Genomic DNA, 25,423 nt, shown 5'->3' with positions numbered 1-25,423 from the left:
ACATGACGTCACTGAACGTCCGTCCACCACCATGAATGTGCTGCAGTTCTACTTTTCGCCAGTAGGTAGTGGCAGCTTCAACGTTGGATAGCCCTTCTGGGGCCTTGGGTTCATACACAGGAAGAGAGACAGCGGTTATGATACCAGATCTGTATCCAGGGGTGATTGTGAGGTCTATGGCAGAAAGTCTATACTGTACCTTCAGTCAAAATGTTCTTTCTATCCAAGGTTGTCAATACTGGAATGAGCCCAGTCCTGAGGGAGATTCCTACTTTCACAGCTTTTAACCCATTTTGACCTGAGATCAGATTCTAAAAATGTCTGTTTTCTGAAAAAGCTATGTTTCTATGTCAGTCGTTCTTCGATTTTTCAAAAATAGCAGACCTACAAGCTCGTAGCGCGCCACTCGGTGGCGCGCTATGAGCTTGTAGATCTGCTATTTTTCAATAGCTAAAGCATAACATAATGCTAACACCAAAAGGGGTTCCCGCCCAAGGACAATTGAAACAGTGGTTCAAAAACAACCAGTCTTGTGATCACGTATGACTCTCAGTCCACAAATAGAGTAGGCCTACCCTAGCAATAGTTTTAATCTTTTCTTGTCAACTCTTATTTTCTCTTTTTACTGTGTTTGAAATGTTTTTGTATGCTGTCCTCTCATGTCTTGTCATGTCAGTATTGTTTAGTGTTTAGTGTTCGATGTCCGGGGACTACGGATGGAAAATAGCATCTCCTCTAAATCCGGTATATTTAAACTACATTTTTATGTAATGTTCATGAATATACTCTGTCCCGTCCAAATAAACCAATAAATTAAAAGTAAAGTAACCCAGCACTCGGTTTTTATCAATCACTTACACACCATATGGGCCTATTGCCATTGGTCACTTTCAACCTTGAGTCCCTATTTTGGGCACGCCATTATAAGCAAATAAAATAAGTTTATGAACTGTGTGTGTGTGTGTGTGTGTGTGTGTGTGTGTGTGTGTGTGTGTGTGTGTGTGTGTGTGTGTGTGTGTGTGTGTGTGTGTGTGTGTGTGTGTGTGTGTGTGTGTGTGTGTGTGTGTGTGTGTGTGTGTGTGTGTGTGTGTGTGTGTGTGTGTGTGTGTGTGTGTGTGTGACCCCAATTCAACCCCAATTTGCTGCCTGCTTAGTGTGAATGAACAGTGTGTCCCCCGACGACGCCAATCATCTGCAGGGCTCAATCATCATCAATGCCACGCCGGTCCTTCATTGCCATCCCCAGTTCCTGCCTACTGATGCATGTGTCCCTAGCGATGACATCAGGGAACGACAGTTGCTTTGAGGCAGGGAAGAAGGGAAGATCATGATCAGATCATGACCTCATGCTCTGTAACAGTGGCCAGCAAACTGTGTTCTTCTACAGACAGACAGACACAGGGACACACATAGCTATTTAAAGGAATGGTGTGCACCGCTCAAAAATAGCAGAAACACTTTGCACTGGGGGCATGTAGATTGGGTATGTTTGTGCAATACTGCCATACGATGAAGTATAAAGTATGGCTTATACTGTATGAACATCCAACAAAAGACAAACCTAACCTAATCCCAAAAAACAACTATTTGTTTTTGTGAAAAAGCTGCACAAGCATAAGCTCATATATGTCAATGGCTAAACCTTGTGATCATTTAGAGAGCACTGGCATTCAATATCATGAACTCAAGTCATCACAGCTCCAACCAAAACATCTTCACCTTCTGAGAGGAATAGGTATAGGTTTATACAACTCTCTACTTGCTTACTGTACTCTCAGAACATACATACTAGAGTTTTCTAATTCTGCCCGAACCCTATACCCTACCTGACCCGGCCCAAAAATGTATGATAATTAGACAGGCCCGGCCAAGCCCAGAGAGAGAGAGAGAGAGAGAGAGAGGATCATCGAGGGCAGTTGAGGTGAAGCATTGCACATTTCTGGATGTGCGTGCGTGCGTGCGTGCGTGCGTGCGTGCGTGTGTGACTGTACGTGTATATTACTCCTCCTGCCAGAGCCAAAGCACTATAACTATAGAACCCAGGTGTTTCTCAGTGGCTGCCCATGTACACTGCCCCTAATACTGTAGTTATGATCCATTTAATGCAGAGGAAAATTTTCATTACGGGGATCAATTGCATAGTAAGTATAACTTAACCACTTCAGCACTTAAACCTCTTAGTGCAGACAGACCTGAGTTGCAATTGTACATGGATGTTTTTTCTTTGTTTGTGTGTTTTTTGCCTACACCTGGATGAACACGGAGCATAGTATTGACTGGATAGTGTGGAGGCTAGTTTGATCCTTATCCCAAAAGCAGCTACGTTCCCTTAATATGCACAATACTGAACCAAACAGGTTATACCCAGTATACAGGCCATTTGGATTGCACACTACACTTCAGTCTAGGTTGTGTACTCCAGTCCAGAGTAAAGCTCCGCCTTGGGGTTTTTGCTCAAAGATGAAACGTTATGTTGTGTGACATTTTGCTAACTTGAATAGCGTATACAATTCAAAATAACCTGCAATTATCCTTACTTCTAAACTTGAGTTTAGCTGATGCAGGGCATTGCCCTTTGGTTCATTGTGCTGGCTGGCCTTTATCAGGCAATTAAGTGGGTCTTGTTCGGCGTAAATTATCTCTATTAATGTGCCATGGCATTTTGGGGCACAAAGACTTGCACTTTGCAGCAACATCGAAATTGACAACCGGACCATAAAGTAAAACACCACATTTCTGAATGGGTAATAATCAGAGTAGTATAAAAGAGAGTAATGACACTCCCGTTGACTCTCATTGTAACAATGGAATGCGGAAGTGCTCATTCTATCTCAATGGAATAGTTCCAGCCATAGGAGCAATGTTTGGAACTATCGCCATAGGCACCCGCTTTGCGGCGAGATCAAAGCGTGTCACCACTCTCTTATTAGATTACTCTGGTAATAATATAGGCCCAGGCATGGAGTACAGTTTATTTTCCATTAATTTTCATTCTTTCATTTACATAAATAATAGATAAAAACAAATATATATATATTAAACCAAAAATAAAATATATATTGTACTTAAGAATTACCAGCAGAAATGCTGTGTATGATGTAAAGAGGTAATAATTGCATTTGGATGCATGAGGCATAACCTATTAAATAGGTGGGCACACTGTCCTCACTTAAACCAGGGTTATTATGCATTCATGATCATGGCTTGACTTGGCTTTACTCAGTCTTTGCGGTAGCAAATGCACACGGTTGTATAAATGTTTTACAGTCTCTCTTAAACCAGGGTTATTCATAACCTAAAGGTTTGTCATAGACTGAGGAAAACTCTCCTTTGACTATACATTAGTTGGCCCAATGTGAAGTTTATGAACCTGCACAACATAGGTTTATGCCACTTTAGAATGTGCCATTAGTTATCCCATAAAAAGGCTCTAGAATGTAATTAGTCGTGGGATAAGAGTGTTTATAGGCATTTTGTTAACTATAGTGAAAATGGTCATGGAGAATCATGCCAGGCTGAATGGCATATTATTAATTAGGTTGTCCGGATTAAAACCTACTCTATTAACGTCTTCAAGTTTAAGCACTTAAACCCTTTATTCTGTGTTAACTAATGCTTAGTTGACCGTGACTGGCTGTACACTTGGTCTGCTCTGCCTCCCGCCACCCCTCTACAGCAAATCTTTTCACCAAAAATAGTCAATCTACAAGCTCACAATATGTCACATTGTGATGCATTGTGAACTTGTAGATTTGTTATTTTCTCCCGGAGTTTGGGACTCCCAGGGGGCCTTGTTAATAATATGGTTATTTGGAAAATAGCCGATCTACTTATAGATTGGCTAACTTTGGAAACATTCGGAAAGAAATCTTGAGAGATTGTGGAAAATGTTAATTAATTTAGAAGAAATCTTCCCTTATGGGGGCCACCTGGCACAGAGTGTTTTCTGATGGGGTCTGAGGCCAAATAGAATTTGGGGGTCCTCGGCATGAAAATGTTTGAGAACCAACAGGTGCAGCAGCTTGTAGGGGGGAGGGCATACACTTGCTGGCTGACCTCACTGGCCCCTTGCCAGCACAGAAGACCAGGTGGTGGTAGAGAGCCTCTCCACATCACCAGACATCCCTCCCCTCTGGGCCAACCAGAGACTATGAGCCCTGGAAGGAGATGTCTGGTCGCCTGGCCCTTTGAACATCTGGAACTTTAAAGTGCTGCATGGGGTACGAGGAGGGCCCCGAGACAGTATAACTTATAGTGCTGGGGTTTCCCTTTTTACCTATTCTGCGTACTGTGAAATAAAATGTTCAATCAATCAATCAATCAATCAAACAATCAATCAATCAATCAATCAATCAATGGGTTATGAGGAGTGCCCGGGGACAGTATAACTTAGTGCTGGAGTATGAGGGGCCCCGGGATAATATAAGTTAACAGCCCTCACATGGAGGATGTCAGTGGCTGAAGAGTGACTGGCATGCCTCGCATTGCCTCAGAATGTAGTATTTGTTAATGTTTTATCATGGCATCCATGGTTGCCTGGATGTGTGTGTGTGTGTGTGTGTGTGTGTGTGTGTGTGTGTGTGTGTGTGTGCGCGCGCGTGCGTGCGTGCGTGCGTGCGTGCGTGCGTGCGTGCGTTGGGGGGGTTTCTCAAAACTTTTTCAAGTCAAGGACCCCTAAATTGATAAGTATTTGGCCGCGGACCCCCCCATCTGAAAGGTTTTGGTGCATGTGTTTATACAGTCAGACACACCATTTAGACACCCTCCTCGAATTCAAACCCTAACCTCACAGGAAGCCACGTGTATGTATGTATGTGCATGTATGTATGTAAATGTGTGTATGGATACATGCAGGCTATGTGTATGTATATATATATTTATAAATGAAATAGTTAAATTTGTTTTCTTTACATTGCTTCCATTATTGCTAGCATTTAATCTTAATTACTTTAATGCATGAATCTCAAACTCAGTAACTTATTCTGTTTCCCCCGGGGCATGGGAGGGTGAGGGCGGGTGGATACTTGTGAGGGTCTGTTTTGTTTCCGCTTGTTCTGTTTACTGTTTTGTTTTGTCTCTTGTTTTATTTCCTATGTTTTGTTTGTGGTCATGCATGTCTTGTATTTTAAAATGGAAAAAACCTAATAAGAATATAAAAAAGGAAGCCACATGTGACCAACGTATGCACCCCTTTGTGCCAGGGACCCCCAGAAGATATTTATGTCAGAAAAATCCTCAATTATTCAAAATTTCCAACCATTTTCAATATTTTTCAAAAATGAAAAATAGCTGTACAAGCTCGTATGTACAAGCTTGTATGCCAAGTTCTGTTATATTTCTGAATAGCCAACACATGGATAAAGCGGTTAAAATGATTGTGATGCTATGTTAACTACTTTTGCTGGGGACCCCATGCCTGGACCAGTACCATACCCCCAGGACCCCACTTTGAGAATCACTGGTTTATAAAAAACAAATGACTGATTGTCAACCAACCCCTGATGGTATGCTGATGGAAATACAAGTGAAGTGTTCCTATTGTGATTGATTGATTGATTGAAGAATTTATTAACAGTTTGCAGAATTACAGTACATTTCAAGCACAAACTCAATACAAAGGCTGTTAACTGTGAGTGGACGACCCAATTAAGCATTACACTTGTTTCCAATAGGGTCCACCATGTTCAAATCATCAAAACATTTAGAGACGTACAAATAGACACTTCTATAGACAGAACAGGAATTCATCATAAAGGAGGTAAAAAGGGAAAAGAAATATATACAGTGAGGGGAAAAAAGGGGGGGGCGGGGGGGGGGATTCAGATTTTACGGGGGCCAGTTTCGAATTGCAGCCATCCGTAGGTGCCCTTTGAGAGCGGTTTTGAAGGAGTCAAGGGATTCGCATGTCTTAATGACAGTTGGTAGGGCGTTCCACATTTTGGTGGCATAGGAGCGAAAAGAATTTAGTCCCTTGTTTGTGCCGAATCTGGGTTGTACATGGTTCGTTGCACTCCCTCTGGTGTTGTGGGTGTGGACTTCGTTAACATTAAGGAAGTATCTAGACAGGTACATGGGTATCTTGGTGGTGTATCGAATCTTGTGGACCAGACCCATTGCAAGATGCTGTACTCTGTCGTCGACCCTAAGCCATTCCAGCCTGTCGAAGTGGGCAGGGGTGAGGTGGGTTCGGGGGGCTAGATCAAGTAGGAGCCTGACCAGTTTGTTTTGGGAAGTCTGGAGCCTGGTTTTAAGGGCCTTTGAGGTGCTGTGGTACAGGAGGTGCATGCATAGTCAAAGAAACCCTGTACAAGGGCTCCTGTTAAGGTCTTCAAGGTGTTTTTGTTGACCAGTGAGGAGATCCTGTAGAGGAATCTTGTTCTATGGTTGACTTTTTTGATTACGTTGGTGGCCATTTTATCACCGGAAAGATTAGCCTCCAGGATGGAACCTAGGTAGGTAATTTCATCTTTACGTGTGATAACATTGTCACCCACTCTAACCAAGAAGCCATTTGCCTTGCTGAGATTACTAATAGAGCCAAAGAGAATGGATTCAGTTTTTCCCAGGTGTAAAGATAGTTTGTTATCAGCGAGCCAGGTGCAGATTCTACCGAGTTCAGAGCTGAGGGCATTTTCAACCTGCAGTTTGTCCCTGTCCGAGACCAGCAGTGCTGAGTCATCTGCGAACAGGAACAAGTTGCAGTCACAAGCTGAAGTCATGTCGTTTACATATATTAGGAACAGTAGAGGCCCTAGTATGCTTCCTTGTGGAACGCCACAGCTCACTGGGAGGGGGGGGGGACAGTGTTCCGTTCACTTCCACCATCTGTTCTCTCCCCTCCAGGTAGGATTGCATCCAGCTCACTGATGTGCTATCGAAACCAATTGCTTTTAGCTTGTTAACCAGTATGGAGTGGTTCACGGTGTCAAAAGCCTTTTGGAGGTCCAGCATGACCATGCCGCAGTATTTGCCAGCGTCCACCTCTTGTTTGATGTGGTCGCTCAAATAGAGAAGGCATGTGTCAGTGGAGTGGGATGTTCTGAAGCCAGATTGGAACTCGTACAATAATTTATTAGTGGCAAGATACTTTTCAACCTGTTCATAGACTATTTTTTCCATCACTTTCGAGATGGAACTAAGAATAGAAATAGGGCGGTAGTTGCCGGGGTCTAATTTACTCCCTTTCTTGTGCAAGGGGGTTACTTTGGCCAGTTTGAAATCTTGGGGGACCTGTCCCTGTTTGATGGAGAGGTTTACTATGTGGCTGATGATTGGAGCTATAGAGATGGCTGAGTCTCTGAGAAATTTGGAGGGAATGTTGTCATGGCCTGTGGCCTTGTGGGGTTGGAGGGCACTCAGTTTCTTAATTACCTCATCAGTTGTTACCATAACTAGTTTAAAATCGTCTTTACAAACACCTAGGTTTCTGTAGAAGGTTGTAATGTGCTCTACACCAAAGAGCCCAGAGTGGGAGGGCAGTTTGTTAACCAGAGTTGTTGCTATGTTTGTAAAGAAGATATTCAAGTAGTTGGCCACATCAAGGTTGTCAGTGATGAGAGTGTTGTCCGATTTGATGTTTATGTTCGAAAATCTGGTTTTTAGTTTCTGACCATAGCTTAGTTGATTGTTTAGTAGCTTCCAGAGCTCATGAGGATTGTTTTTGTTTTCCTGAGCTTTATCATTAATGAAGTTACTTTTAGCTGATTTGGTCATGGCAGTTACACTGTTTCGTAGCTTGATTCGTTGTGTATTTAGGTTGTTCAAACGAGCTTGGCGAACACTGTCGAAGCGCTTGGCTAGCTTTGACTTGCATTTTAGAAATTCAGAGCATTTTTTGTCTCTGGCTTTCATTGCAGCCAGTATGTCCGAATTCATCCATGGTTCCGAGCGGGTTTTGCCCCTGGTGGTTCTCAAAGGAGCCATGTTGTTCAGTACTGATGTAAATTTGGTTTTGAAGCCAAGCCAAGCTTCTTCGACAAGTGTGCTTTTAAGCTCATCGGACCAATCCAGACTCTCCAATACTTGGTTAAAAACCTCACTAGAGTAGGTTTTGAGGTCCCTTGATATGACTGTTTTGTGGCAGCCGGTCTTAAGTTTTTGTATTTTGCGGGTACAGAATATCATAAAATGATCACTAAGCCCACATACAATAACCCCTTTGAAGAGTTGACTTCACTAACAGTTTAATAAACGCATAATAAACGTGGCTGGCGAGGCAGTCCGTGACAGTAGTACAGTGCCATGCCATTCATTCATTCATTTGGGATTCATTCACTAATTCTTGTTGGAACGACGCGGCTAAACAAATCTGAACGACGGATGAAATAAAAAACGCAAAAAATCTCGTTTACAACACATGATCACCATGTCGTTGAGAGAATGAGTAACGTGAAGCTCCCTGGAGGTGTCATCGTGTTGTGTGGGAAAATAAATGAAAAAAACCCAAAAAACAAAAAAAAGACCAAATCCTCCCAATCCCAGTGTAACATGATGCTCCTCCCTGTTCCCGTGACATCAGAGTGGAGGGGGTCTCTGCTCTCCCATCGTCGATTAGCAGCAGCTCAGCTACACAGAAACAAGTACAAGTTAAACTGGGGAGAGAGAGAGAGACAGAGAGCACTTCACTACAACAGCCCGTTCATGTATCGTTTGGATTTGGATACAATCCGCAGAGTTGTTATAGTATCTCAGGTAAGTTGCGGTCTTCTCTTTGATGCAGGTCTTTCCTTTGTATACTGTATGTGTGTCGAAGGTGGTCTTTCTTTTTCCCCTCTGCCCGAGAGAGAAAGAGGAGGTGAAAGAAACACGTTACTGAAAAGTGTTGTCGACTCCAGCATTCGTTCCACCTGGGAGCATATTTAGGTTCCCCTATCTACGGTTCTTTAGGAATTAAAAGTTTGCGTTTTTTTTTAAACAGAATGCGGTAGAAAATGGATACAATACGCGCACAATGGGTCTGTTTTATCTTATGGCATAATACATGGACACAGCTAAAAAGCGAAGCACGAGTCCTGTAGACACGGTGATTAGAATAGTCTTTTTGTCGTGCTAAATATCTGACCCGTTTTGAATAGACGTTGTCAGTCAATGTCTTTAATCAAGGGTGGTGTTATTATGTATCCTATGGGGACGTCTGTGCCGTCTCTGAAGTTATATATAGCCTACACACGCCTATTATATAGGATATAGGATATATTGTCTTACATTTAATTACAACCCTAAGACGACAAAACAAAAACAAAAAAATAGAAGGATTTGGCAGTGATTGAAACACTCGTATTTTAACACACCGATGTAATGAAGGAAGTCTGCTTTTCCTCCAAGTAGAAATGGCACTGTTATCGCATGGCTGACATGCGTTGCCATGGTATCAAAAAACCCAACTCTCCCTGGATTTGAAGTGAGAGGCTGGCATCATCATCATCATTAAGTTTAACCCTTAGCCTACTGTCTGGCAGCTGGCTGGCTGCTCTGCCCTGGGGTTGGAAGTACAATTCGTAGAGCAACAGTAAATCTCTATTTGATAATTTATTCATATTTGGTGCTTTCAATCGAAAACTATACAGGTATGCCTCAAAATGTGTTGAAATTACTTTACAAACCCGAGCAAATTACGGCCCAGTGAAATGATTGGGATTGGGCATATAAAAGAAGAAGACATTCACACATTGGCTCTGTTTCCACCTCAAACACCTGCAGCTTGTCAAGTTTGACAAGCTGAGAAGTTAGGTTGACACTAACAGTAAAAGCTGGTAATTTGGGTAGGCTAATTATACATTAATTTGTGTTGGATAGCAACTTTAATAGCTAAACAGGATACAAGTTTTTTAGATGCATGATTGAATGGTTAATGATAAATGACAACGTAAATGCATCAAACTATGCAATGCACGTGAAGAAGAAAAAAGAAAACTGTTAAAATGAACTAAACTATACAAAAGGCATGTAAAGATAGGCTATGTAGCTAATAATCGCCTCTGTCTGGTGGAAACCTCATGTCCAAAACTGTCACTTTTCAGGATTCAAATTCAAAATGAGCAAAAGTAGCAGATCTTCAAGCTAAAAACGTGATATTGTGGCACATTCGAGCTTGCAGATCTGCTACTTTTGATGCTTTTGTGTGACGCTCGGCTGTAGTATGATCAAGTAGGGCTTTAATTTACGGAAAACTAAGAAACTAAGAAACAAAAAGTTATAATATGGAGATAAGAGATTTCTGCCTGACAGATATGATATAGTAGGTACATAGGTTATATAGTAAAGTAAAATTAAAACCATTAGTCAGTTATGACGATTTTTGTCAGACCCGCCAGACAGACATGCTGCATTTTTGGGAGAGTTAGAATAACATTCCTCAATGAATTATGCATGGCACACTGTACCCCCCCCCCCCCCCCCCCTCCCACGATATTTCACTTAGATAGCTGAGGCATGAGAGCGTGGTTTACTTTGCTAGCAGCAGCTGTCAATCTCCAGGGAAGTGTGTGCTTCTCTCTCCACGCTCATTAGAATATCTTTTAAACTACCTGCAGGATTCAGCAGGCCAGTGGTTCTCAAACTTCTTCATGTCTTGAACATGAAAAGGACCTCCCATTAAAGTCATTAAAATTTGGACATATTATTGCTTATAGCAGCTTTAAGCGAAGATTCTTTTTTTTAATTATTCAAAAATGTTCCAAATTCTACATTTTTCAAAAGGAACCGATCTACAAGCTCCTGCGACACACTGTGAGCTTGTATATTGGCTTTTTTTGAATAGCTTAAGTATAAATATGGATAAAGTGTTTAATATATATTTTTTAAAGATTTATTTTAGGGATTTTATGCCTTTATTGATAGGACAGTAGGCTGGCAGGAAATGGGGAGAAAGAGATAGGGAGTGACACGCAGTAAATATAATCGGGATTCGAACGCGCGACACGCTGTCAGGTTGCAACCTAGGTGCCCGGACCTCTATGCCAGCGTCCCGGTCCCGGGCCAAAATAGTTGACAATTTTGATGATGTTGCATAATTTTGCTGGGGCCGCCCTGGAATGCCCCCATGGACCTCTGGGGGTACCCGGACCCCCCTCCCCCACACACTTTGAGAAACACTGCAGTAAGCGTTCAAAGAAGTTGGAACTCCTGAAATTATCCTCCAAGAACAACTTATCTGTGTTTTACCCCAAGTCTTGAAAAACCAAATTCTGAACTGCAACTGGAATTCTATTTCAATAGACTTCATTGTGTGAATGAATGAATGTGCTTGCGATTCCAAATAAGATAAGACCACCCCCCCCTGAGTCTGAACATGCAACAACGTGCATCTCCGTGTACCATTGCCAGCCAGGGCATGACAAGTACAGTTTATTACAGCAGTGGTTGATCTCCAACTTTTTCATGTCAAGGACGGACCCCCCAAATTGTATCGTATTTTAAATAGCATATCTACAAGCTCTGAGCGTGTAGATTGGCCATTTTCAAAAAGGCCTACAGCACAGCGTTAAAGTTGTCAATCTGGTCCTGATGCTATATTTACTCATTTTGCCTGTGTGGACCCCCTGAAACCCCCCCAAGAACACCTGTGTGTCCCCAGTCCTCACTATGAGAAGCACTAGCATTACAGCATGCATTATGACACAGAGGAGAGGTCACTGGCATTGGCCCGGTGTCAAACAGAGGAGCTGCTGTGCATGCCACATTGCCACATTCCCACCCGCGTGCCCTTAGCCACCCCTGGCTGTCACCCTCCGCTGTCAACGAAGGAAGGGTACGCCAGAAATCACGTTAGATGTGAGTCATCCTGGAGGCTGACCCACCCCATTGTCATTGACCTCTAACCCTCGCACCAGGCAGGCATCATCTGGTGCTGTATCCAGATTGATGTACGATTTTACCAGGAAGGGAATAGCTTTTTGTTTTCAAATGACTGGTTGCATCTCACTGCTAAGCATTCAAGTGGTGTATTACGCTGATTCTCAACGTGTGTGTGTGTGTGTGTGTGTGTGTGTGTGTGTGTGTGTGTGTGTGTGTGTGTGTGTGTGTGTGTGTGTGTGTGTGTGTGTGTGTGTGTGTGTGTGTGTGTGTGTGTGTGTGTGTGTGTGTGTGTGTGTGTGTGTGGGGTCCATTCAGGGACCCCCTGGGGGATCCTTGAGACGTACAGTTTGTAACTCTCTGTAACTCAGAGACTGTACAAATTACAGGTCTGTGACTCTGAGAGTGTAGCCTACTAATGGAACCAAATGGACCCTTACACTAGGTCTGTAACTCTGAGAGTGTAGTAGGGTTTAATGCCGGGATCCCGGGATTTCGGTTCTCCCGGGCATAGGGCACGCAATTTCCCGCCCGGAAATTTCTTCGGGACCCGTCGTCCCGGAGTTTTTTTTTTTCTTGTAGGGAAATTACACTAAAGGGGTTTTCACACAGTGCGCGTTCTTTCCCCTTATCTATGAGTGATCAAATGTCCAATCTGAACCCTCCCATCATTTTCAAACATGTTTGATGATATTTATATGGAATTATGGATTACACTCGAGGGCTGCAATGGGAACTGGAGCCAGCGGGACCCAACGTAAATGTTGGCGGTGCGGGCGGTATTTAAATAGCCTACCTGCGGACGGGCAGGCACGGCCGGTCAAGATGAAATCAGTGGGACCCCGCAAATCCTGCATCCTCCCGCAATTAATCAGATAGGGCCTACAGAGTTTATATACACTTTAGCAAAATATGAATGTCTGACAGTCAGACATCTTCAGGCACGCTCCCAAAGCTGCTGCACCTGTCAATCATTAGCCTAATCAGTCACTCTGTGAGAATTGTGTGTTTTACGGACGGAGCGAGGAGTTTCCTTTCTCTGTGATGGACATTGTCACTTTTTGCTTTTGCCTGCATGTGTGCAGCAATAACGTGAAACGGAACACAAACAAAGATGAGTAGGCTACACTTTGTTTTATAATAACCACCAGCACGCAGCGTCTCTCTCTCTCTCTCTCTCTCTCTCTCTCCCTCTCTCCCTCTCTCGCTCTCTCTCTCTAATAATCAGTGTGCTGTGCACTGGACGTGCTGGCTAATTTAACACCCAATCGGACTTTTCATAAAGTACAAAGCGGGATGATCACATTCTCTGCAGCGGAGAAGGGGACCCACTGCATGCTCAAAGGGTGAAAGACCATAGCTAAGGTATCTATGTGAAAGACGTGAGGTCGTTTATTTTTTTCCCCGTGCTTAGTCACATTAGTGCAAACTCCTGTGTCCCTTTTTCTGAATAGCGTAGTAGGCCTAATACATTATTAATATTTTAATGTAATACTTTTATTGTAGGCTATATGTTCATATTTCGTTCAAATAAAACGTTTTAAACCAAAAAATATCACTATTCTATTGAACATATGAAGTATCTATACATATAAATGCATTTTGGTGGGCACTTTTTTTCTTTTTTTTCTGACGGGAATTCCCGCGGGAGCCCGGGAAAAGGTCCGCAAATTCCCGGGAATTAAAATGAGCCAAATCCGGGAAAATATTAAACCCTAGAGTGTAGCCTACTAATGGAACCAAATGGACCCTTTTGACTTCAGTTATATAACTCTGAGAGTTGGTTCCGTTTGTACACTCTCATAGTTAATTTAACACTGAGGATTTTGGCAGTGTAGATTTAGGGGTCCTGGAAAAAGATATTAGATGGGGGTCCATGGATGGGACTAATGCATATCAAACTGGGGGTCTTTGAAATAAATAATAAAGTTGAGAATCACTCACTAGTCTATATATGCTATTCACATTCTAGGCTATGTAGTTATTAAGTGTGGAACTCAGAAGAACAACGTGAGAGTTGGGTGAATTTGGGGGGGGGCTGTTTGCATGTGGTTAACTTGGGGCGGGTGGTGGTGGGTGCACTGGGGTGGGCTCACTGGAAGATTCCAGGATGATGCATTCATTCCTATTGGCTTCTATTGTGTGGGGATTCACCATTGTGAATTAGTCGGTGACAAGATTTGTAACGACGAGCGGAGGAGACCAGCTGAAGATCCGGATAAAAAGCCCAGAATGACTTTCTTCTGAACGCTGCCCTCTGACCCCTGGCATTGTTGCAAGTGTACGTTTCCCCCTCCCCGTCTTCCCCTCTCACTTGAATAATGTATGATTTAATTTGGAACGCTGTGGCATTCCACACATTCCTCTCTACTTTATCCCCGTGGCCGTTTCACCTCGCTGTGTTTGTACTGCGAGCTGGGATAGTTGATAGTGGAAGCGAGGGCTGCTGAAGCCAGAGAAATACTTATATTATAGAATTATACTTTGCCAAGTAGACAAGATGTCTACAAATGGGTCTGTCTGTCTGTCTGTCTGTCTGTCTGTCTGTCGGTCCGTCCGTCCGTCCGGTCTGGGGCTAATCTCTAAACCACCGTGCCAAATGTCTTGTGCACGCTGACAGTAGGCCAAGGAAGTACCTTTCACACACGCACACAGGCACAATACGAAATAGTAATAAACAGAAGTACAAGAATACCTTGTACAAAGGAAATAAACACTGACAATGCAGTCAGAAAACAATCCAGGAGATTGGAGAACAATCCAGTTACAAAGTGCCTAGACAGCAGAACATTGTTACATACAGTACAATACAGTTGACAACTTGACATACTTGTCAGACACAGCAGACAACAATCATGGATAAAGGAAACAATGCCTCCAAATTGAGCGGCTTCCTATAATAGCTGATACTGAGAAACACACACACACACACACACACACACACACACACACACACACACACACACACACACACACACACACACACACACACACAGTATATAAACTAAAGTTGTTCCGATACTGATACCAGTATTGGAAAAGCTGCTGGCAGTGCCATGTGGGCACACAGGTTCGTAGTTTGAATCCACCCCTCTATGCCTTGAAAAGCTCGGGGACTTTTGGGCTATGACGTCATAGACTCACTGGCCACACATGCACTCAAGGATCCACACACTGGGAGGAGTCACGCCGTTAAATTAGACACCGTCTTGTAATGTCTTGTCAGCGTGTCTGCTTGCTTGCTTGCAGTGCAAGCTGCACTCTGCATGGTGAGAAGACGTCTGCCAGGACTGATGTGCACGGCAGTTGCACTGCTGGTTGGAGCATAAACATGTACTTAAGCAAATTTACCCTGTGACTCATCATGCTGATTGAGCCAGAAGTGTTGGCCTCCTATAAACATGTCCACACACACACACACACACACACACACACACACACACACACACACACACACACACACACACACACACACACACACACACACACACACCGCAGACACACACACACAAACAAACAAAGTATTCTCTTGCTAGGGCTAGTGAGGCCTAGTCACCAACATATCCAGACTGAACTCACCTCTTCAGACTCCAACTCACCCTCTAGCACTCCTCTCCCCTCATATCACTCCTTTGTATGTTGTTTTTAGACAGATGCTACGTTTGATACTTACCCGGTATCCTAGTTTCTTAGTTTGAGGCACTATTGTTCTCATTGCACTCTACTTTCGTGAGTGACTTGTTGTTACCCTGTCGTTTTTCGACTAGGGTTCATGGCATTTACTCTGATTTCACACAGTTTGCAAGTCGCTCTGGGTAATTAATGAGTGTTAGCTAAATTGTAAATTGTAACTCTGGCTGTGGAGGCTTGACAGTTCTGACTGAGATACGGCCGAGGTATGGGTGAGATACTCACTGCAGTTGATGGTTTCTGGGGGGGAATAAAAGGTTGGAATCCAGCAGTGCTAAGATGTAACACCTTCTCCTAATTCACGCTGGCACAGCAGCACACAGGTAGTTATCACTGACTTATTTATTAGCCAAAATCACTTTCGCCTGCGAGTGATGCAGTACTTTTATGACTGTGGAGAAGAGGAGCACGTTAGGTGAAACAGTTAGACATGCACATTTATTCTAGGCACATAACTGTGTTCACGTCTTTGTAATTAGTTGGTCGCAGTAAGCCAGACTCACTCCTCTCTGTTCATCACCCTGTAAAAGATTCATTACCTTCTAATCAGACATTACTGTATGATTTAGGTGTCTAGCTGTCAAGGTAGAATATGGCACTCAGCACTGACTGGTACCAAGAAAAATAAGGGTTTTTAGCTACATTTTACTAGTGATAAGTAGTCGTTCCCCCTCTGAACAGCCTAACTGAGGCTTAATAGTTCTATCTTCCCCCAGGACAGGAGATATCAGAGCTTTGGTTTCAGTCAGCCAAGGCCAGAAGGAATGCTTTGCTTTTCCCTTCTCCCATTTTCTCTGTTCTGAGAACCAAGGCATCTGTGTCACTCACACATTATCCGGTGAATTCATGGGCAATTTCATGGGTGCCCCTGCTGTCTGGTCTGCCACATTGTCACCAAGGTGATGTATTGTTACCGGGGATACCTTTAACGGTGCACCACAGCGCGCTGCTGTGCTGTATGTGTACTGTCATATTACTGTGAGGATCGCTCAAGCATCGCACACCCCTCGGTTTTCTCATGAATCACGAGTAGACGAGAAGGTTTGCGCGGAAGGCAGTATGTTCAAGGATGGGAGGGGAGCTAGACGGAGCGACAGAGAGAGAGAGAGAGTCAGGAGAGATCTGGCAGCCCTCTCATCACAAAGGCATTTCCTCCCTGTTTCTGCAGCTCGGCCACTTCCTGCTGGGGAGAAGTCCTGCTTAAACACGTCGCAGCAGCAGGGTGGGTGTGTCCTTAATACAGTTGCTGTCAGGCAGAAACCTCCTATCTCCATAGTTGAACTTTTTGTGTTTTTTGTTCCCCGTAAATTAATGCCCTACTTGATCATACTACAGCGTCACACAAAAGCAGCAAACTCGCAGATCCACAAGCTGGAAGCGACACGTTCTGTGCTACATTCGCTGTTGAATATGAATCCAGTATGTGGTTTCCACCCGACATAGACATATGTACAGTATGTGTCTTCTCTTCGGCCTGGTACAGTATTGTTGACTGGAGTTGTTACTGTGGCCTTTGGTTTCATTAACCACTTAAACCCTCTGGGTATACGCATGACGTCATCATCATACCCGGAAGTTATGCTGGAACGCCTACTTTCTGGCCTATACATAAAAAAAATCACACCCGTGTGAACTGAGTGGTGCAAGGTCTTATATAGCCTGATCAGCTGTGATGTCAGTGACGTCACATACTATCCATAGCAACCATGCTCGTTTTTTTGGTTGCTAACCATAGCAACCATGCTCGTTTTTTTGGTACGAACAAACACGGGTACAAAGCCAGTTGTTGGAGTGGTTTGCACCACTCAAAAAACCACAAAAGATTGCATCTGATTGCATTGAACAATGTTAAACGACATTAAACTCACTTTGCCACTCACTTTGCCACTGGATTTGCCACGATGAATGCGGTCAATGCGCATACCACTAGTTGCCTCTATACTTATACACACTCTTTTCCCTTCTACACCAAAAAAATAGCTCACAATGCGTCACGTTGCCATGCATTGTGAGTTTGTAGATCGTCTATTTTTGCCAAATTTGGCAAAAATAGTCATGCTCCCGCTCATAATAGGGTTGCTGGGGTTCAAGTCTGACAATCTGCTAATCCTGTAGCCAGACTTGCAGATACAAGCAGTCTTAAGCTAATGTGGTAATGTAAGGAGTGAAAACCGGACATAATGAACAAAGCTTTTCTGTTCTAATGCGCTTGTATAAATATTCCCCCGTTATGGGACCCATAAGGTCAATAGACGAGTTCAAGGCTGGGTCATATTCAGTGGAGTGGCAGATTCCACGCGGGTGATTAAGGAAGTTGTACTTGAACTCTGCTGTACTGTGAGTTAGTTTTCTTTTAGTGTTCTGTTCTCATATGGGCTTTAGCAGCAGCTTTTATCACCAGAATGCTTTGTACTCACAAGCTTTGCATTGTCCTTCATCAATCTTGTAAACTACTTGGATCCAGAGAACATTGTGCACATAGATGGATATGCGATGTCATTCTCGCTGTCATCAGCAGCACATCCATATTCCATATGATGAACGATCAGTTCCGAAAATACTCAAAAGTGTGAATTAGCTTTGTCGTTCAATGATCATAGAAGTAATCTACAGCAGTGGTTCTCAATGTTTTCATGCAGTGATCCCCCCCCAAAAAAATCACATTTTAACTGGGACCCACACCTGACAAGCACTAGAATTGTAGGAGTTGAGGCATTACATTTAGTTTTTACTAGGTTCCATTGATAAATATTGCAGATTGCAAAATAGCAGATCTACAAGCTCACAATGCCTTGCAATGCCCCCCCCCCCCACCCCCCCCCCAGTACAACCTGCCACATTTGAGTTCAGCTACTCTGAAGCCTTATGACTCTTTGAACACGCCTCTCGTTTCAGAGCACATCAGCGTTGGCAGCCCCTCTTCCTTTGGGCTTCTGGAACTGCATTCAGTTCTGTGCAGAAAGGCTGAGAAGTACTAAGGTTGGATATCCCTTTTCCATTGTCACACTTTGCACATTCTGATTTCTGATAAGAGAGTAGTCATGATGATAAGCAATGATATGTGCCCAGTGCCTTAATGTGGGAAGTGGTGATACAAGTACTGTAGCACTAGCACTAAAGATTAGAGGGCCTTGCAAACGTGAAGCGAGGAACGCAGGCGTACAAAAAAAAGAAGCTAAACAGAATCCAGGTCTGGTGAGTCGCGGGCGTGTGCGCGTAACGAGCACGTGCACAACAAATTCACGGGACCGTGCTCACGTAAATACGCTTGCGTTGTTTTCTTTGAAATCTTCAGAATCAGGTTTTAAGTGTCACTACAGTCTTCTAACTTTTCTTAGATCGCTTGGCAATGTCTTACCAGTTGAAGACGATTGGCTTTGTGCTTTCCCTGACACCGCTGTAATAAAGAGGCATTTGGCTCTGGTCTATTCCCGAGGGATGTCAACACGGCAGGATGTGAATTGCTGAATGAAAGGAGTGGCATGGATGGTAGTTTCATAGTGGGGATTGCCATTGCAATTCTCCCCCCTATATACGTGACAGAACTGAATCGTGTGTGGTAATCGGCTTACGGGGCTGCATTAGTTGGGTTACTGGCCACTGATGTAGCAGCCTGGTGAGTATGGCCACCTCGCTTGGTTGCCCATTGAAGGAATTACAGGAACAGAGGTTGAAGAATCACAGATGTGGGGATTATGATTTTAACAACTTTCAACCTGGCATCCCGTTTTGAACAGTATAATTATAGGTGATTTCTAAATGCTCACAACGTGTGTTTCACAGTGTTAGACAGTGCAAGGTTATTTTCCACTTGTAGTGCAGTGATGTATGTATTATGGCTTAAATGGTTCAAACAAATTGTATTTATTTATCCATGGCTTTGGCTTGTCTTGCAAGGGCCCTATCACTGCCAGTGACTGGCCATTTCCAGCTCCAGCCAAGCAATTCCCAGTCTGTCTCTGTTAGTTCCTTTGTGCTTTCTGACACATTGGCTCCCCTGCATCCCCGCATATCGCCCTCCGTTTCTGACTTTCTTCTCCCCTTCAGACAAGTTGACAGACTGAATCCATTTGAGGTTAACAGGTGCTATCCCTGGCAAACTGAATTACAAATAAGGACAGCAAAACAAAAGCTGTGAGTAACTGGTTCTCACTTAGCCAGCGGCTACGGACAATTCACCTGAACTATCTCGGCAGTTAAATGCTTGTCTGTAAATAATTTAGTGGTTTTTATTACACTTTCGTGTAACTATGAAGACGTAATGGCTGTTGGTGTGGGTTTAAAGTCAGATGGTGCATGGTAAGTGGAGCTGAATTGAAAGCACCCACATATTGATTGAGTCTTTGTCTATTTTCTTTTTACACTTACATCTTGACTTTAACACAAAGTGACAGAAAGCCAGCAACCACATTTCACCCACTAGACTCTGAAGAGTGCTCCCACTTTCAGGGTGAGGTGTGTCTTAAAATATTTTTTAAGACACACTTGCTACTTGTGCAGATTGTGTGATTAAAGCTACTGTGGGATACAGAGAGACCACATTTTGGCACATTTTTTATTTCATTTATTTATTTATTCCGAACATAAATGAACAGACAAAGGAAATAAAGGAACATTTTGATTTAAAAACAAATGAAAATAAATGAAAGAAAAAAAACAAAGATATATCTATTATCCTTAAATGATGTTCGAAAAAGGAGTAGGAAGAAGTTTAAGAAGTTAAAAACGTATCGAGTCCTACACATTAACAAAGTGTGTCAGCATTTAATATTGTTAAACAGCGGTTAGTCTGTGTTGCTGCTGTGTTGTCAAGGCGCTAAAGAAAGTACCTGCATTAGAGCCAAGGACATTCCTTCCCGTCTCAATCCCCAGATCAGATGCATGAGGCAGCGTTAACATTTAATTCCTCACATTGTGTCGACCCCAGGGAGGGAGCCAGTGTTTTCTCTAGCCAGTAAGTGTTGCCATATATAAGTGATATTGTATAGTTGTGGGTCCACTGGGTTGCGTTTTTTCAGGCTTGTTTCTGAAGTGTAGTTGCTTATTTGGGATTTCTTCTTAAATGTTTTTTAAAAGAGTGGTTCTCAAACATTTTCATGTCAAGTAAACCCCACAAATTAATAGGCTTTGTAATGAATTAATGAATAATAATAATAATAATGAATTGCATTTTTATAGCACATTTCCAAGTGCTCAAAGCACTTTACAATGGTTCATTCATTCATACATTGGGAGGTGAAACGGCGAACAGTCGACACCAGCGTCCTCACTTCCAACATTCACACACCAATGGTGGCAAGCTAGCACGGACCGACTCATTGGAGGCAATGTAGGGTTCAGTCAGTGTCTTCATGCCCAAGGACACTTCGACATGTGGACAGGAGAAAGGCGCTCACCTTGTGAGCTTGTAGAGTACAGTACTGGTTTTCATAGACCTGGTTGCTTATTTCTCTCACAAAATCGGCAACACTGTGTGCCGCCTGAGCAGCTATATGGCTGAACAGGGAGTCTTTCTGACATCCCATTACCAGAGACATTAGCTGAGCCACATAATAGCCCTGCTCTCGCCCAGCGTTTTATTATCAGGGCGGCTTTTTGTTCATTTGCGTGACGGAGTTTTATTGTTGACAGTGGGTTGTCTCAGATTTACGTACAGAGGGCCGATAGGGCTCCACCCCACCATTGTTCTCTGTTACGTTTGTATGTAGATGTGTGTGTTGTTGCTGTGGTGGAGGAGGTTAAACATTCCAGGGTAGTCAGGAGGAGAGAATGAGAGCACAGGTTTGGATAGTCTTGTCTGCAGACCACCCAGGCCTTTATGCGTGTCTCACACAGATGGACACACCACCTACATTGACCGTATATACCCTCACTTACGCTCCCCTACCGCTCTCACCCTATCCTGTTTCAGAGGCCCATATAAGTCATGGCATGACAGGAAGCTAATTGTTACCAGAGTAGAAATTGACAGGGTAGAGGGCCGACTTACATCATCACTTGTAATCATGGGTGGACCCCGAAGCAAAAGTCCCTTTTGACATTTTGTTACTTTAGTAAAAGTACAAAAGTATTTTCATCAAAATGTGCTGCTTGAGTGTTCTTAGTTACTTGTACTTAGTTACTTGGTCCATATCGGATCTGTCAACTTTAGTTAAAATACACTGTAATATGAATATGTACAGTAATAATAAAGCTATAATCATTCTTTACCTGTTTATTTGACAATATGAATCAATCACGTATTGCAGCTGACTCACATGTATTCACATATAACTTATATAACAATAAAATTATAATGAATGGACATGCAAAAACAATATTTTTCTTTTTCATTATAACTGACCTATAGTACAATTTATTAAAAGCAATCCACCTGCAATGATTTCCGTAATTAGATTTATTAAGCCATTAAACATCTAAGGGTTGGGCAGGTGGTGTCAAGGTGGCCACAGTGCACACACCAGATGTTGCTAATGCTCAGTAGTTCCAAAATAATGCATGGGTCCATTTGAGGGTTTTCTCAGACCGATGAACATTTTGAGTGAACATTGCTGCAGAGGAGACCACGTCATTAAAATAAGTGCCGGGTCAGAACAGGGCTGCATTACACACGTACAAAACGGTGACACACATAGCTTTGTTTAAACAATGACTGTTGTACAGTACACTGTTTCTTTCTACCCTGTGTTGTTAGCATTTAACCCATTAAGAGCTCAGGCTAATTCTACAAATGTCTTCTAAATCAGTAGTTCTCAAAACATTTTCGTGGAAGGACCCCCACAATTATATATATTTGGCCACGGACCCCCACATCTGAAACTGTTTTGTGCCAGGGACCCCTCAGAAGAGTTAAAAATGTAAAACGATTCAAGATTTTTCCAAAAAAAAATGCTTGCAAGCACTGCAAATCTAAAATGACACAGATTCTTAACCAATAGCAATGTGAATCCAAAACGTTATTGTTAGGTGTGTGTGCACACTGAAGCTCATTGTTTAGCAGTGTGTTCACAGTGGCTCACCCTTTGCCCTGCTACTGGTCTGGTACCCTACTTGAATTACTCATGGCCTAGTAAAAATGGATCAGTTGCAGACTATCTCCAAACTCTGTCCATATAGAATCTATCTCCCACCAATTCCTTCAGTGAGCTCACAATGCTATGACTTATGAATTGAAAAACACAAACAAGGAGAAGCTTGTTTTGTTGATGGCATCTTATATGAACCAGGGTGCTCCACTGACCCACATGCTGTTTGTAAGACTGCATCTTGTAAGTGCTTGTACTGACGCGTTGACCTGTATAGTACATGTCTCACACCCTAGTGCAAACTAGGCCAAAACATGTGGACCACACAAGAAATAAACACACTGAAGCAAAAATAAATACAGTAGACCCACACTAAGCCTGATTTATACTTATTTATACTATACTATACTTTGGTTGCGTGCCGGTGTCATTCACTGAACATAACAGACCTACAAGCTCACAAAACGTTGCAATATAGCGCGTTGTGAGCTTGTAGATCTGCTTTTTTCAGTGGCCGCCGACGCGGCACGCAACCAAGTATAAATAAGGCATTACAGGGATGGAAGAAGCTATAGTGTCATCCCCAAACTATGCAGAGGGAAGGGCACACATGTCTGGACATGTTCGTGGAATCTTAACTCACTTTCAACATCTTCACACTGTCACTGTTTTCCACTATTGGCATTGTAAAATAGTACGCTATGCATTTTAAACATTGTATAGGCATAGTGGTTTTCAATAGAGATGTACCGATACAATTGTTTCCCTTCCCGATACCGATTCGGATACCCATACCTTGCACATCAATCCGATACCAGTGTGTAACTCTTCTCCCTTCTGGCTCCAAAACTATGGAATGCACTTCCCATCACAGTCAGAACTGCAGCCTCACTCCCAATCTTCCGCCGTAGTCTGAAAACCCACCTCTTCAGACTCCACCATGGCCCGTAGCACTTGCCCTAGCCTAGCCCCTTAGATAGCACTTTATGTAGACTTAGATAGTATTTTAAGACTTATAGCTTGTTACGTAGTGTTGCTACACGACTGTTTGTGTTCTGGTTTATCCTAAGGTCCGGAGGCATATACAAACACAGAGATTACCCACTACCCAAAGCTTTCATCTTTTAAAATTATTCCACTGTTTAATGAACGGCAGAACTCAGTGGTACCGATTAGCCTTATACTGGCATATATTTATTGACTACACGGGGGCATTCCCCTGAAATGAATAAGAACAGCATATGAATATGAGTAAACATAAATACGACCTGGTATATCACGAATCAGATTCGCTACATATCAGCTCGTCAATCGGGGCTCCCCTGGAAGCAGGACAGAAGGCTGGTCTGTCATGGAGAATTCTGAAGCTCTTGTCTCTTACCCCTTGCTATATCAAAGCAGCGTTGGCCTATGACCTTGGGTACTGCCAGGCTGCAGTACACTCTTATTAAAATTGTCCTTTTGGATTTGAGGAGTTTCATGAGGGCTACTGGGAAGTAGGGCATTAACGACTTGAGATTTTTCCAAGTCGACTTGTCAGACAGTAAAGTCGAAGTTGAGTCGATTTATCGTTTTATGACGGGGGGGGGGGGGGGGGGGGGGCTTAACAGGGGCGGGTGGAGGTGGCTCAAATACGGAGCCTGTCAAACAAAGCACTGCGCACACAGTGGCCTCTCCAATATGGCACAGTGTATGTATCATCTATATGGCAAAGCACAGACCAGAAAAGAGAACACAACAGGAGAGGCACACAGCGCCAGCTGCAGTGCGCAGCACAGCGCAGCACAGCGGCCCGAGAACACAATACAAAATATAACATTAACACTAGTGGCAGTCAGCCCGACCTTCAGAACACAATATAGAAGACATAGGTCTATATATTATCATCACAGCAGCCAGCAGCAGTTTGGCACATCGGAATACAATCTGCATTACTTTCCACGTGAACCTTCTCCTCCTCCTCCTCCAACAACGCGATAAACAACAACCCGCACTGACCGGAGACGGAGAGGTTCATGTGCCCCGCGCGTAAAGCTAAACCAGAAACAGGACAGTCATTGCGTAAGCACGGATGTAGCCTCAGGAACCCAGACGTTTTATTTCCAGCACGGAGGTGAGGGGGATATTGTTTGGGGATAAAGTTTGCGCGCTTATATCTGTTACTTCTCTGACACAGCGCAGTTAAAACTTCAAATTCAGCCAGTCAATAGTGGGACACCGCGCGCTGAGAGCCACATACACAGCTGCAGTTGGTTTTTAATTAAGGGCGCGTTCTGAATGCAATGCAAACTAATAGGCGAGTGCGCTCCGGTGCATATATGCAAAGGGAAATAATGACTTCTGTCCGTGACAATAATCAATATGCTACAGTTTGAATTCTGTACACACGCACACATAGAGCAAAAAATATGATATGGGGAAAACTTTTTTTTTTTTTCAACTTTCGACTTCTCCTAATCTGAATCGACTTGTGTTAATGATATCGATAAATCGATAAATGTGAATGCCCTACTGGGAAGTACTTGATATAAACAGAAAATGTGAGAGGGGCGGTGTGGAGCACTCCACGGTGCTCTGCAGATGGGATTCGCCAATATAGACATAATAATATGTAATTTATTTAAATTGTTAAATATATCTTGCAGCCTTCTTAGTGACAGCCCCTAGTTATGAGTTGATAGCTGAACATCTTTAGCCCATCAGGTGGTGGACACTAGGTTCAACTTACAGTTATTATCTTGCACATTTATATTCTTACATTTGAAACTTAGACAAAATGACATCTGCTTGAAATAATTTGTTATTCTCTTTGTATGCATCTCGCGTGCATCCTTCCTGCCTTAATTTATTTTACTGTAGCTATGGATGCGTTGGTTCAGTAGTGCATGCTGCGCAGAGGAAACTGAGAGATCAAA

General features: G+C 43.1%; 1 protein-coding gene across 2 annotated transcripts in view; it reads left to right on the top strand.

Annotated features, from left to right (window-relative positions):
* Positions 1-25,423, top strand: part of LOC306935422 (SH3 domain-binding protein 4) — a 74,895-nt gene that overhangs the window by 6,007 nt on the left and 43,465 nt on the right. The window contains exon 1 of one of the 2 annotated variants that reach the window (XM_079518474.1): positions 8,580-8,691. The exons of the other annotated variant lie outside the window; for it this stretch is intronic. The gene's annotated coding sequence lies outside the window, so the exon portion shown is untranslated. Of the gene's footprint in view, positions 1-8,579; positions 8,692-25,423 lie in introns of those variants that run through there. 2 annotated transcript variants of the gene reach the window in all.

This window comes from Electrona antarctica (genome assembly GCF_951216825.1).
Source record: "Electrona antarctica genome assembly, chromosome: 13".
Lineage (NCBI taxonomy): Eukaryota > Metazoa > Chordata > Actinopteri > Myctophiformes > Myctophidae > Electrona > Electrona antarctica.
This window is presented reverse-complemented; position numbering and strand designations above follow the sequence as displayed.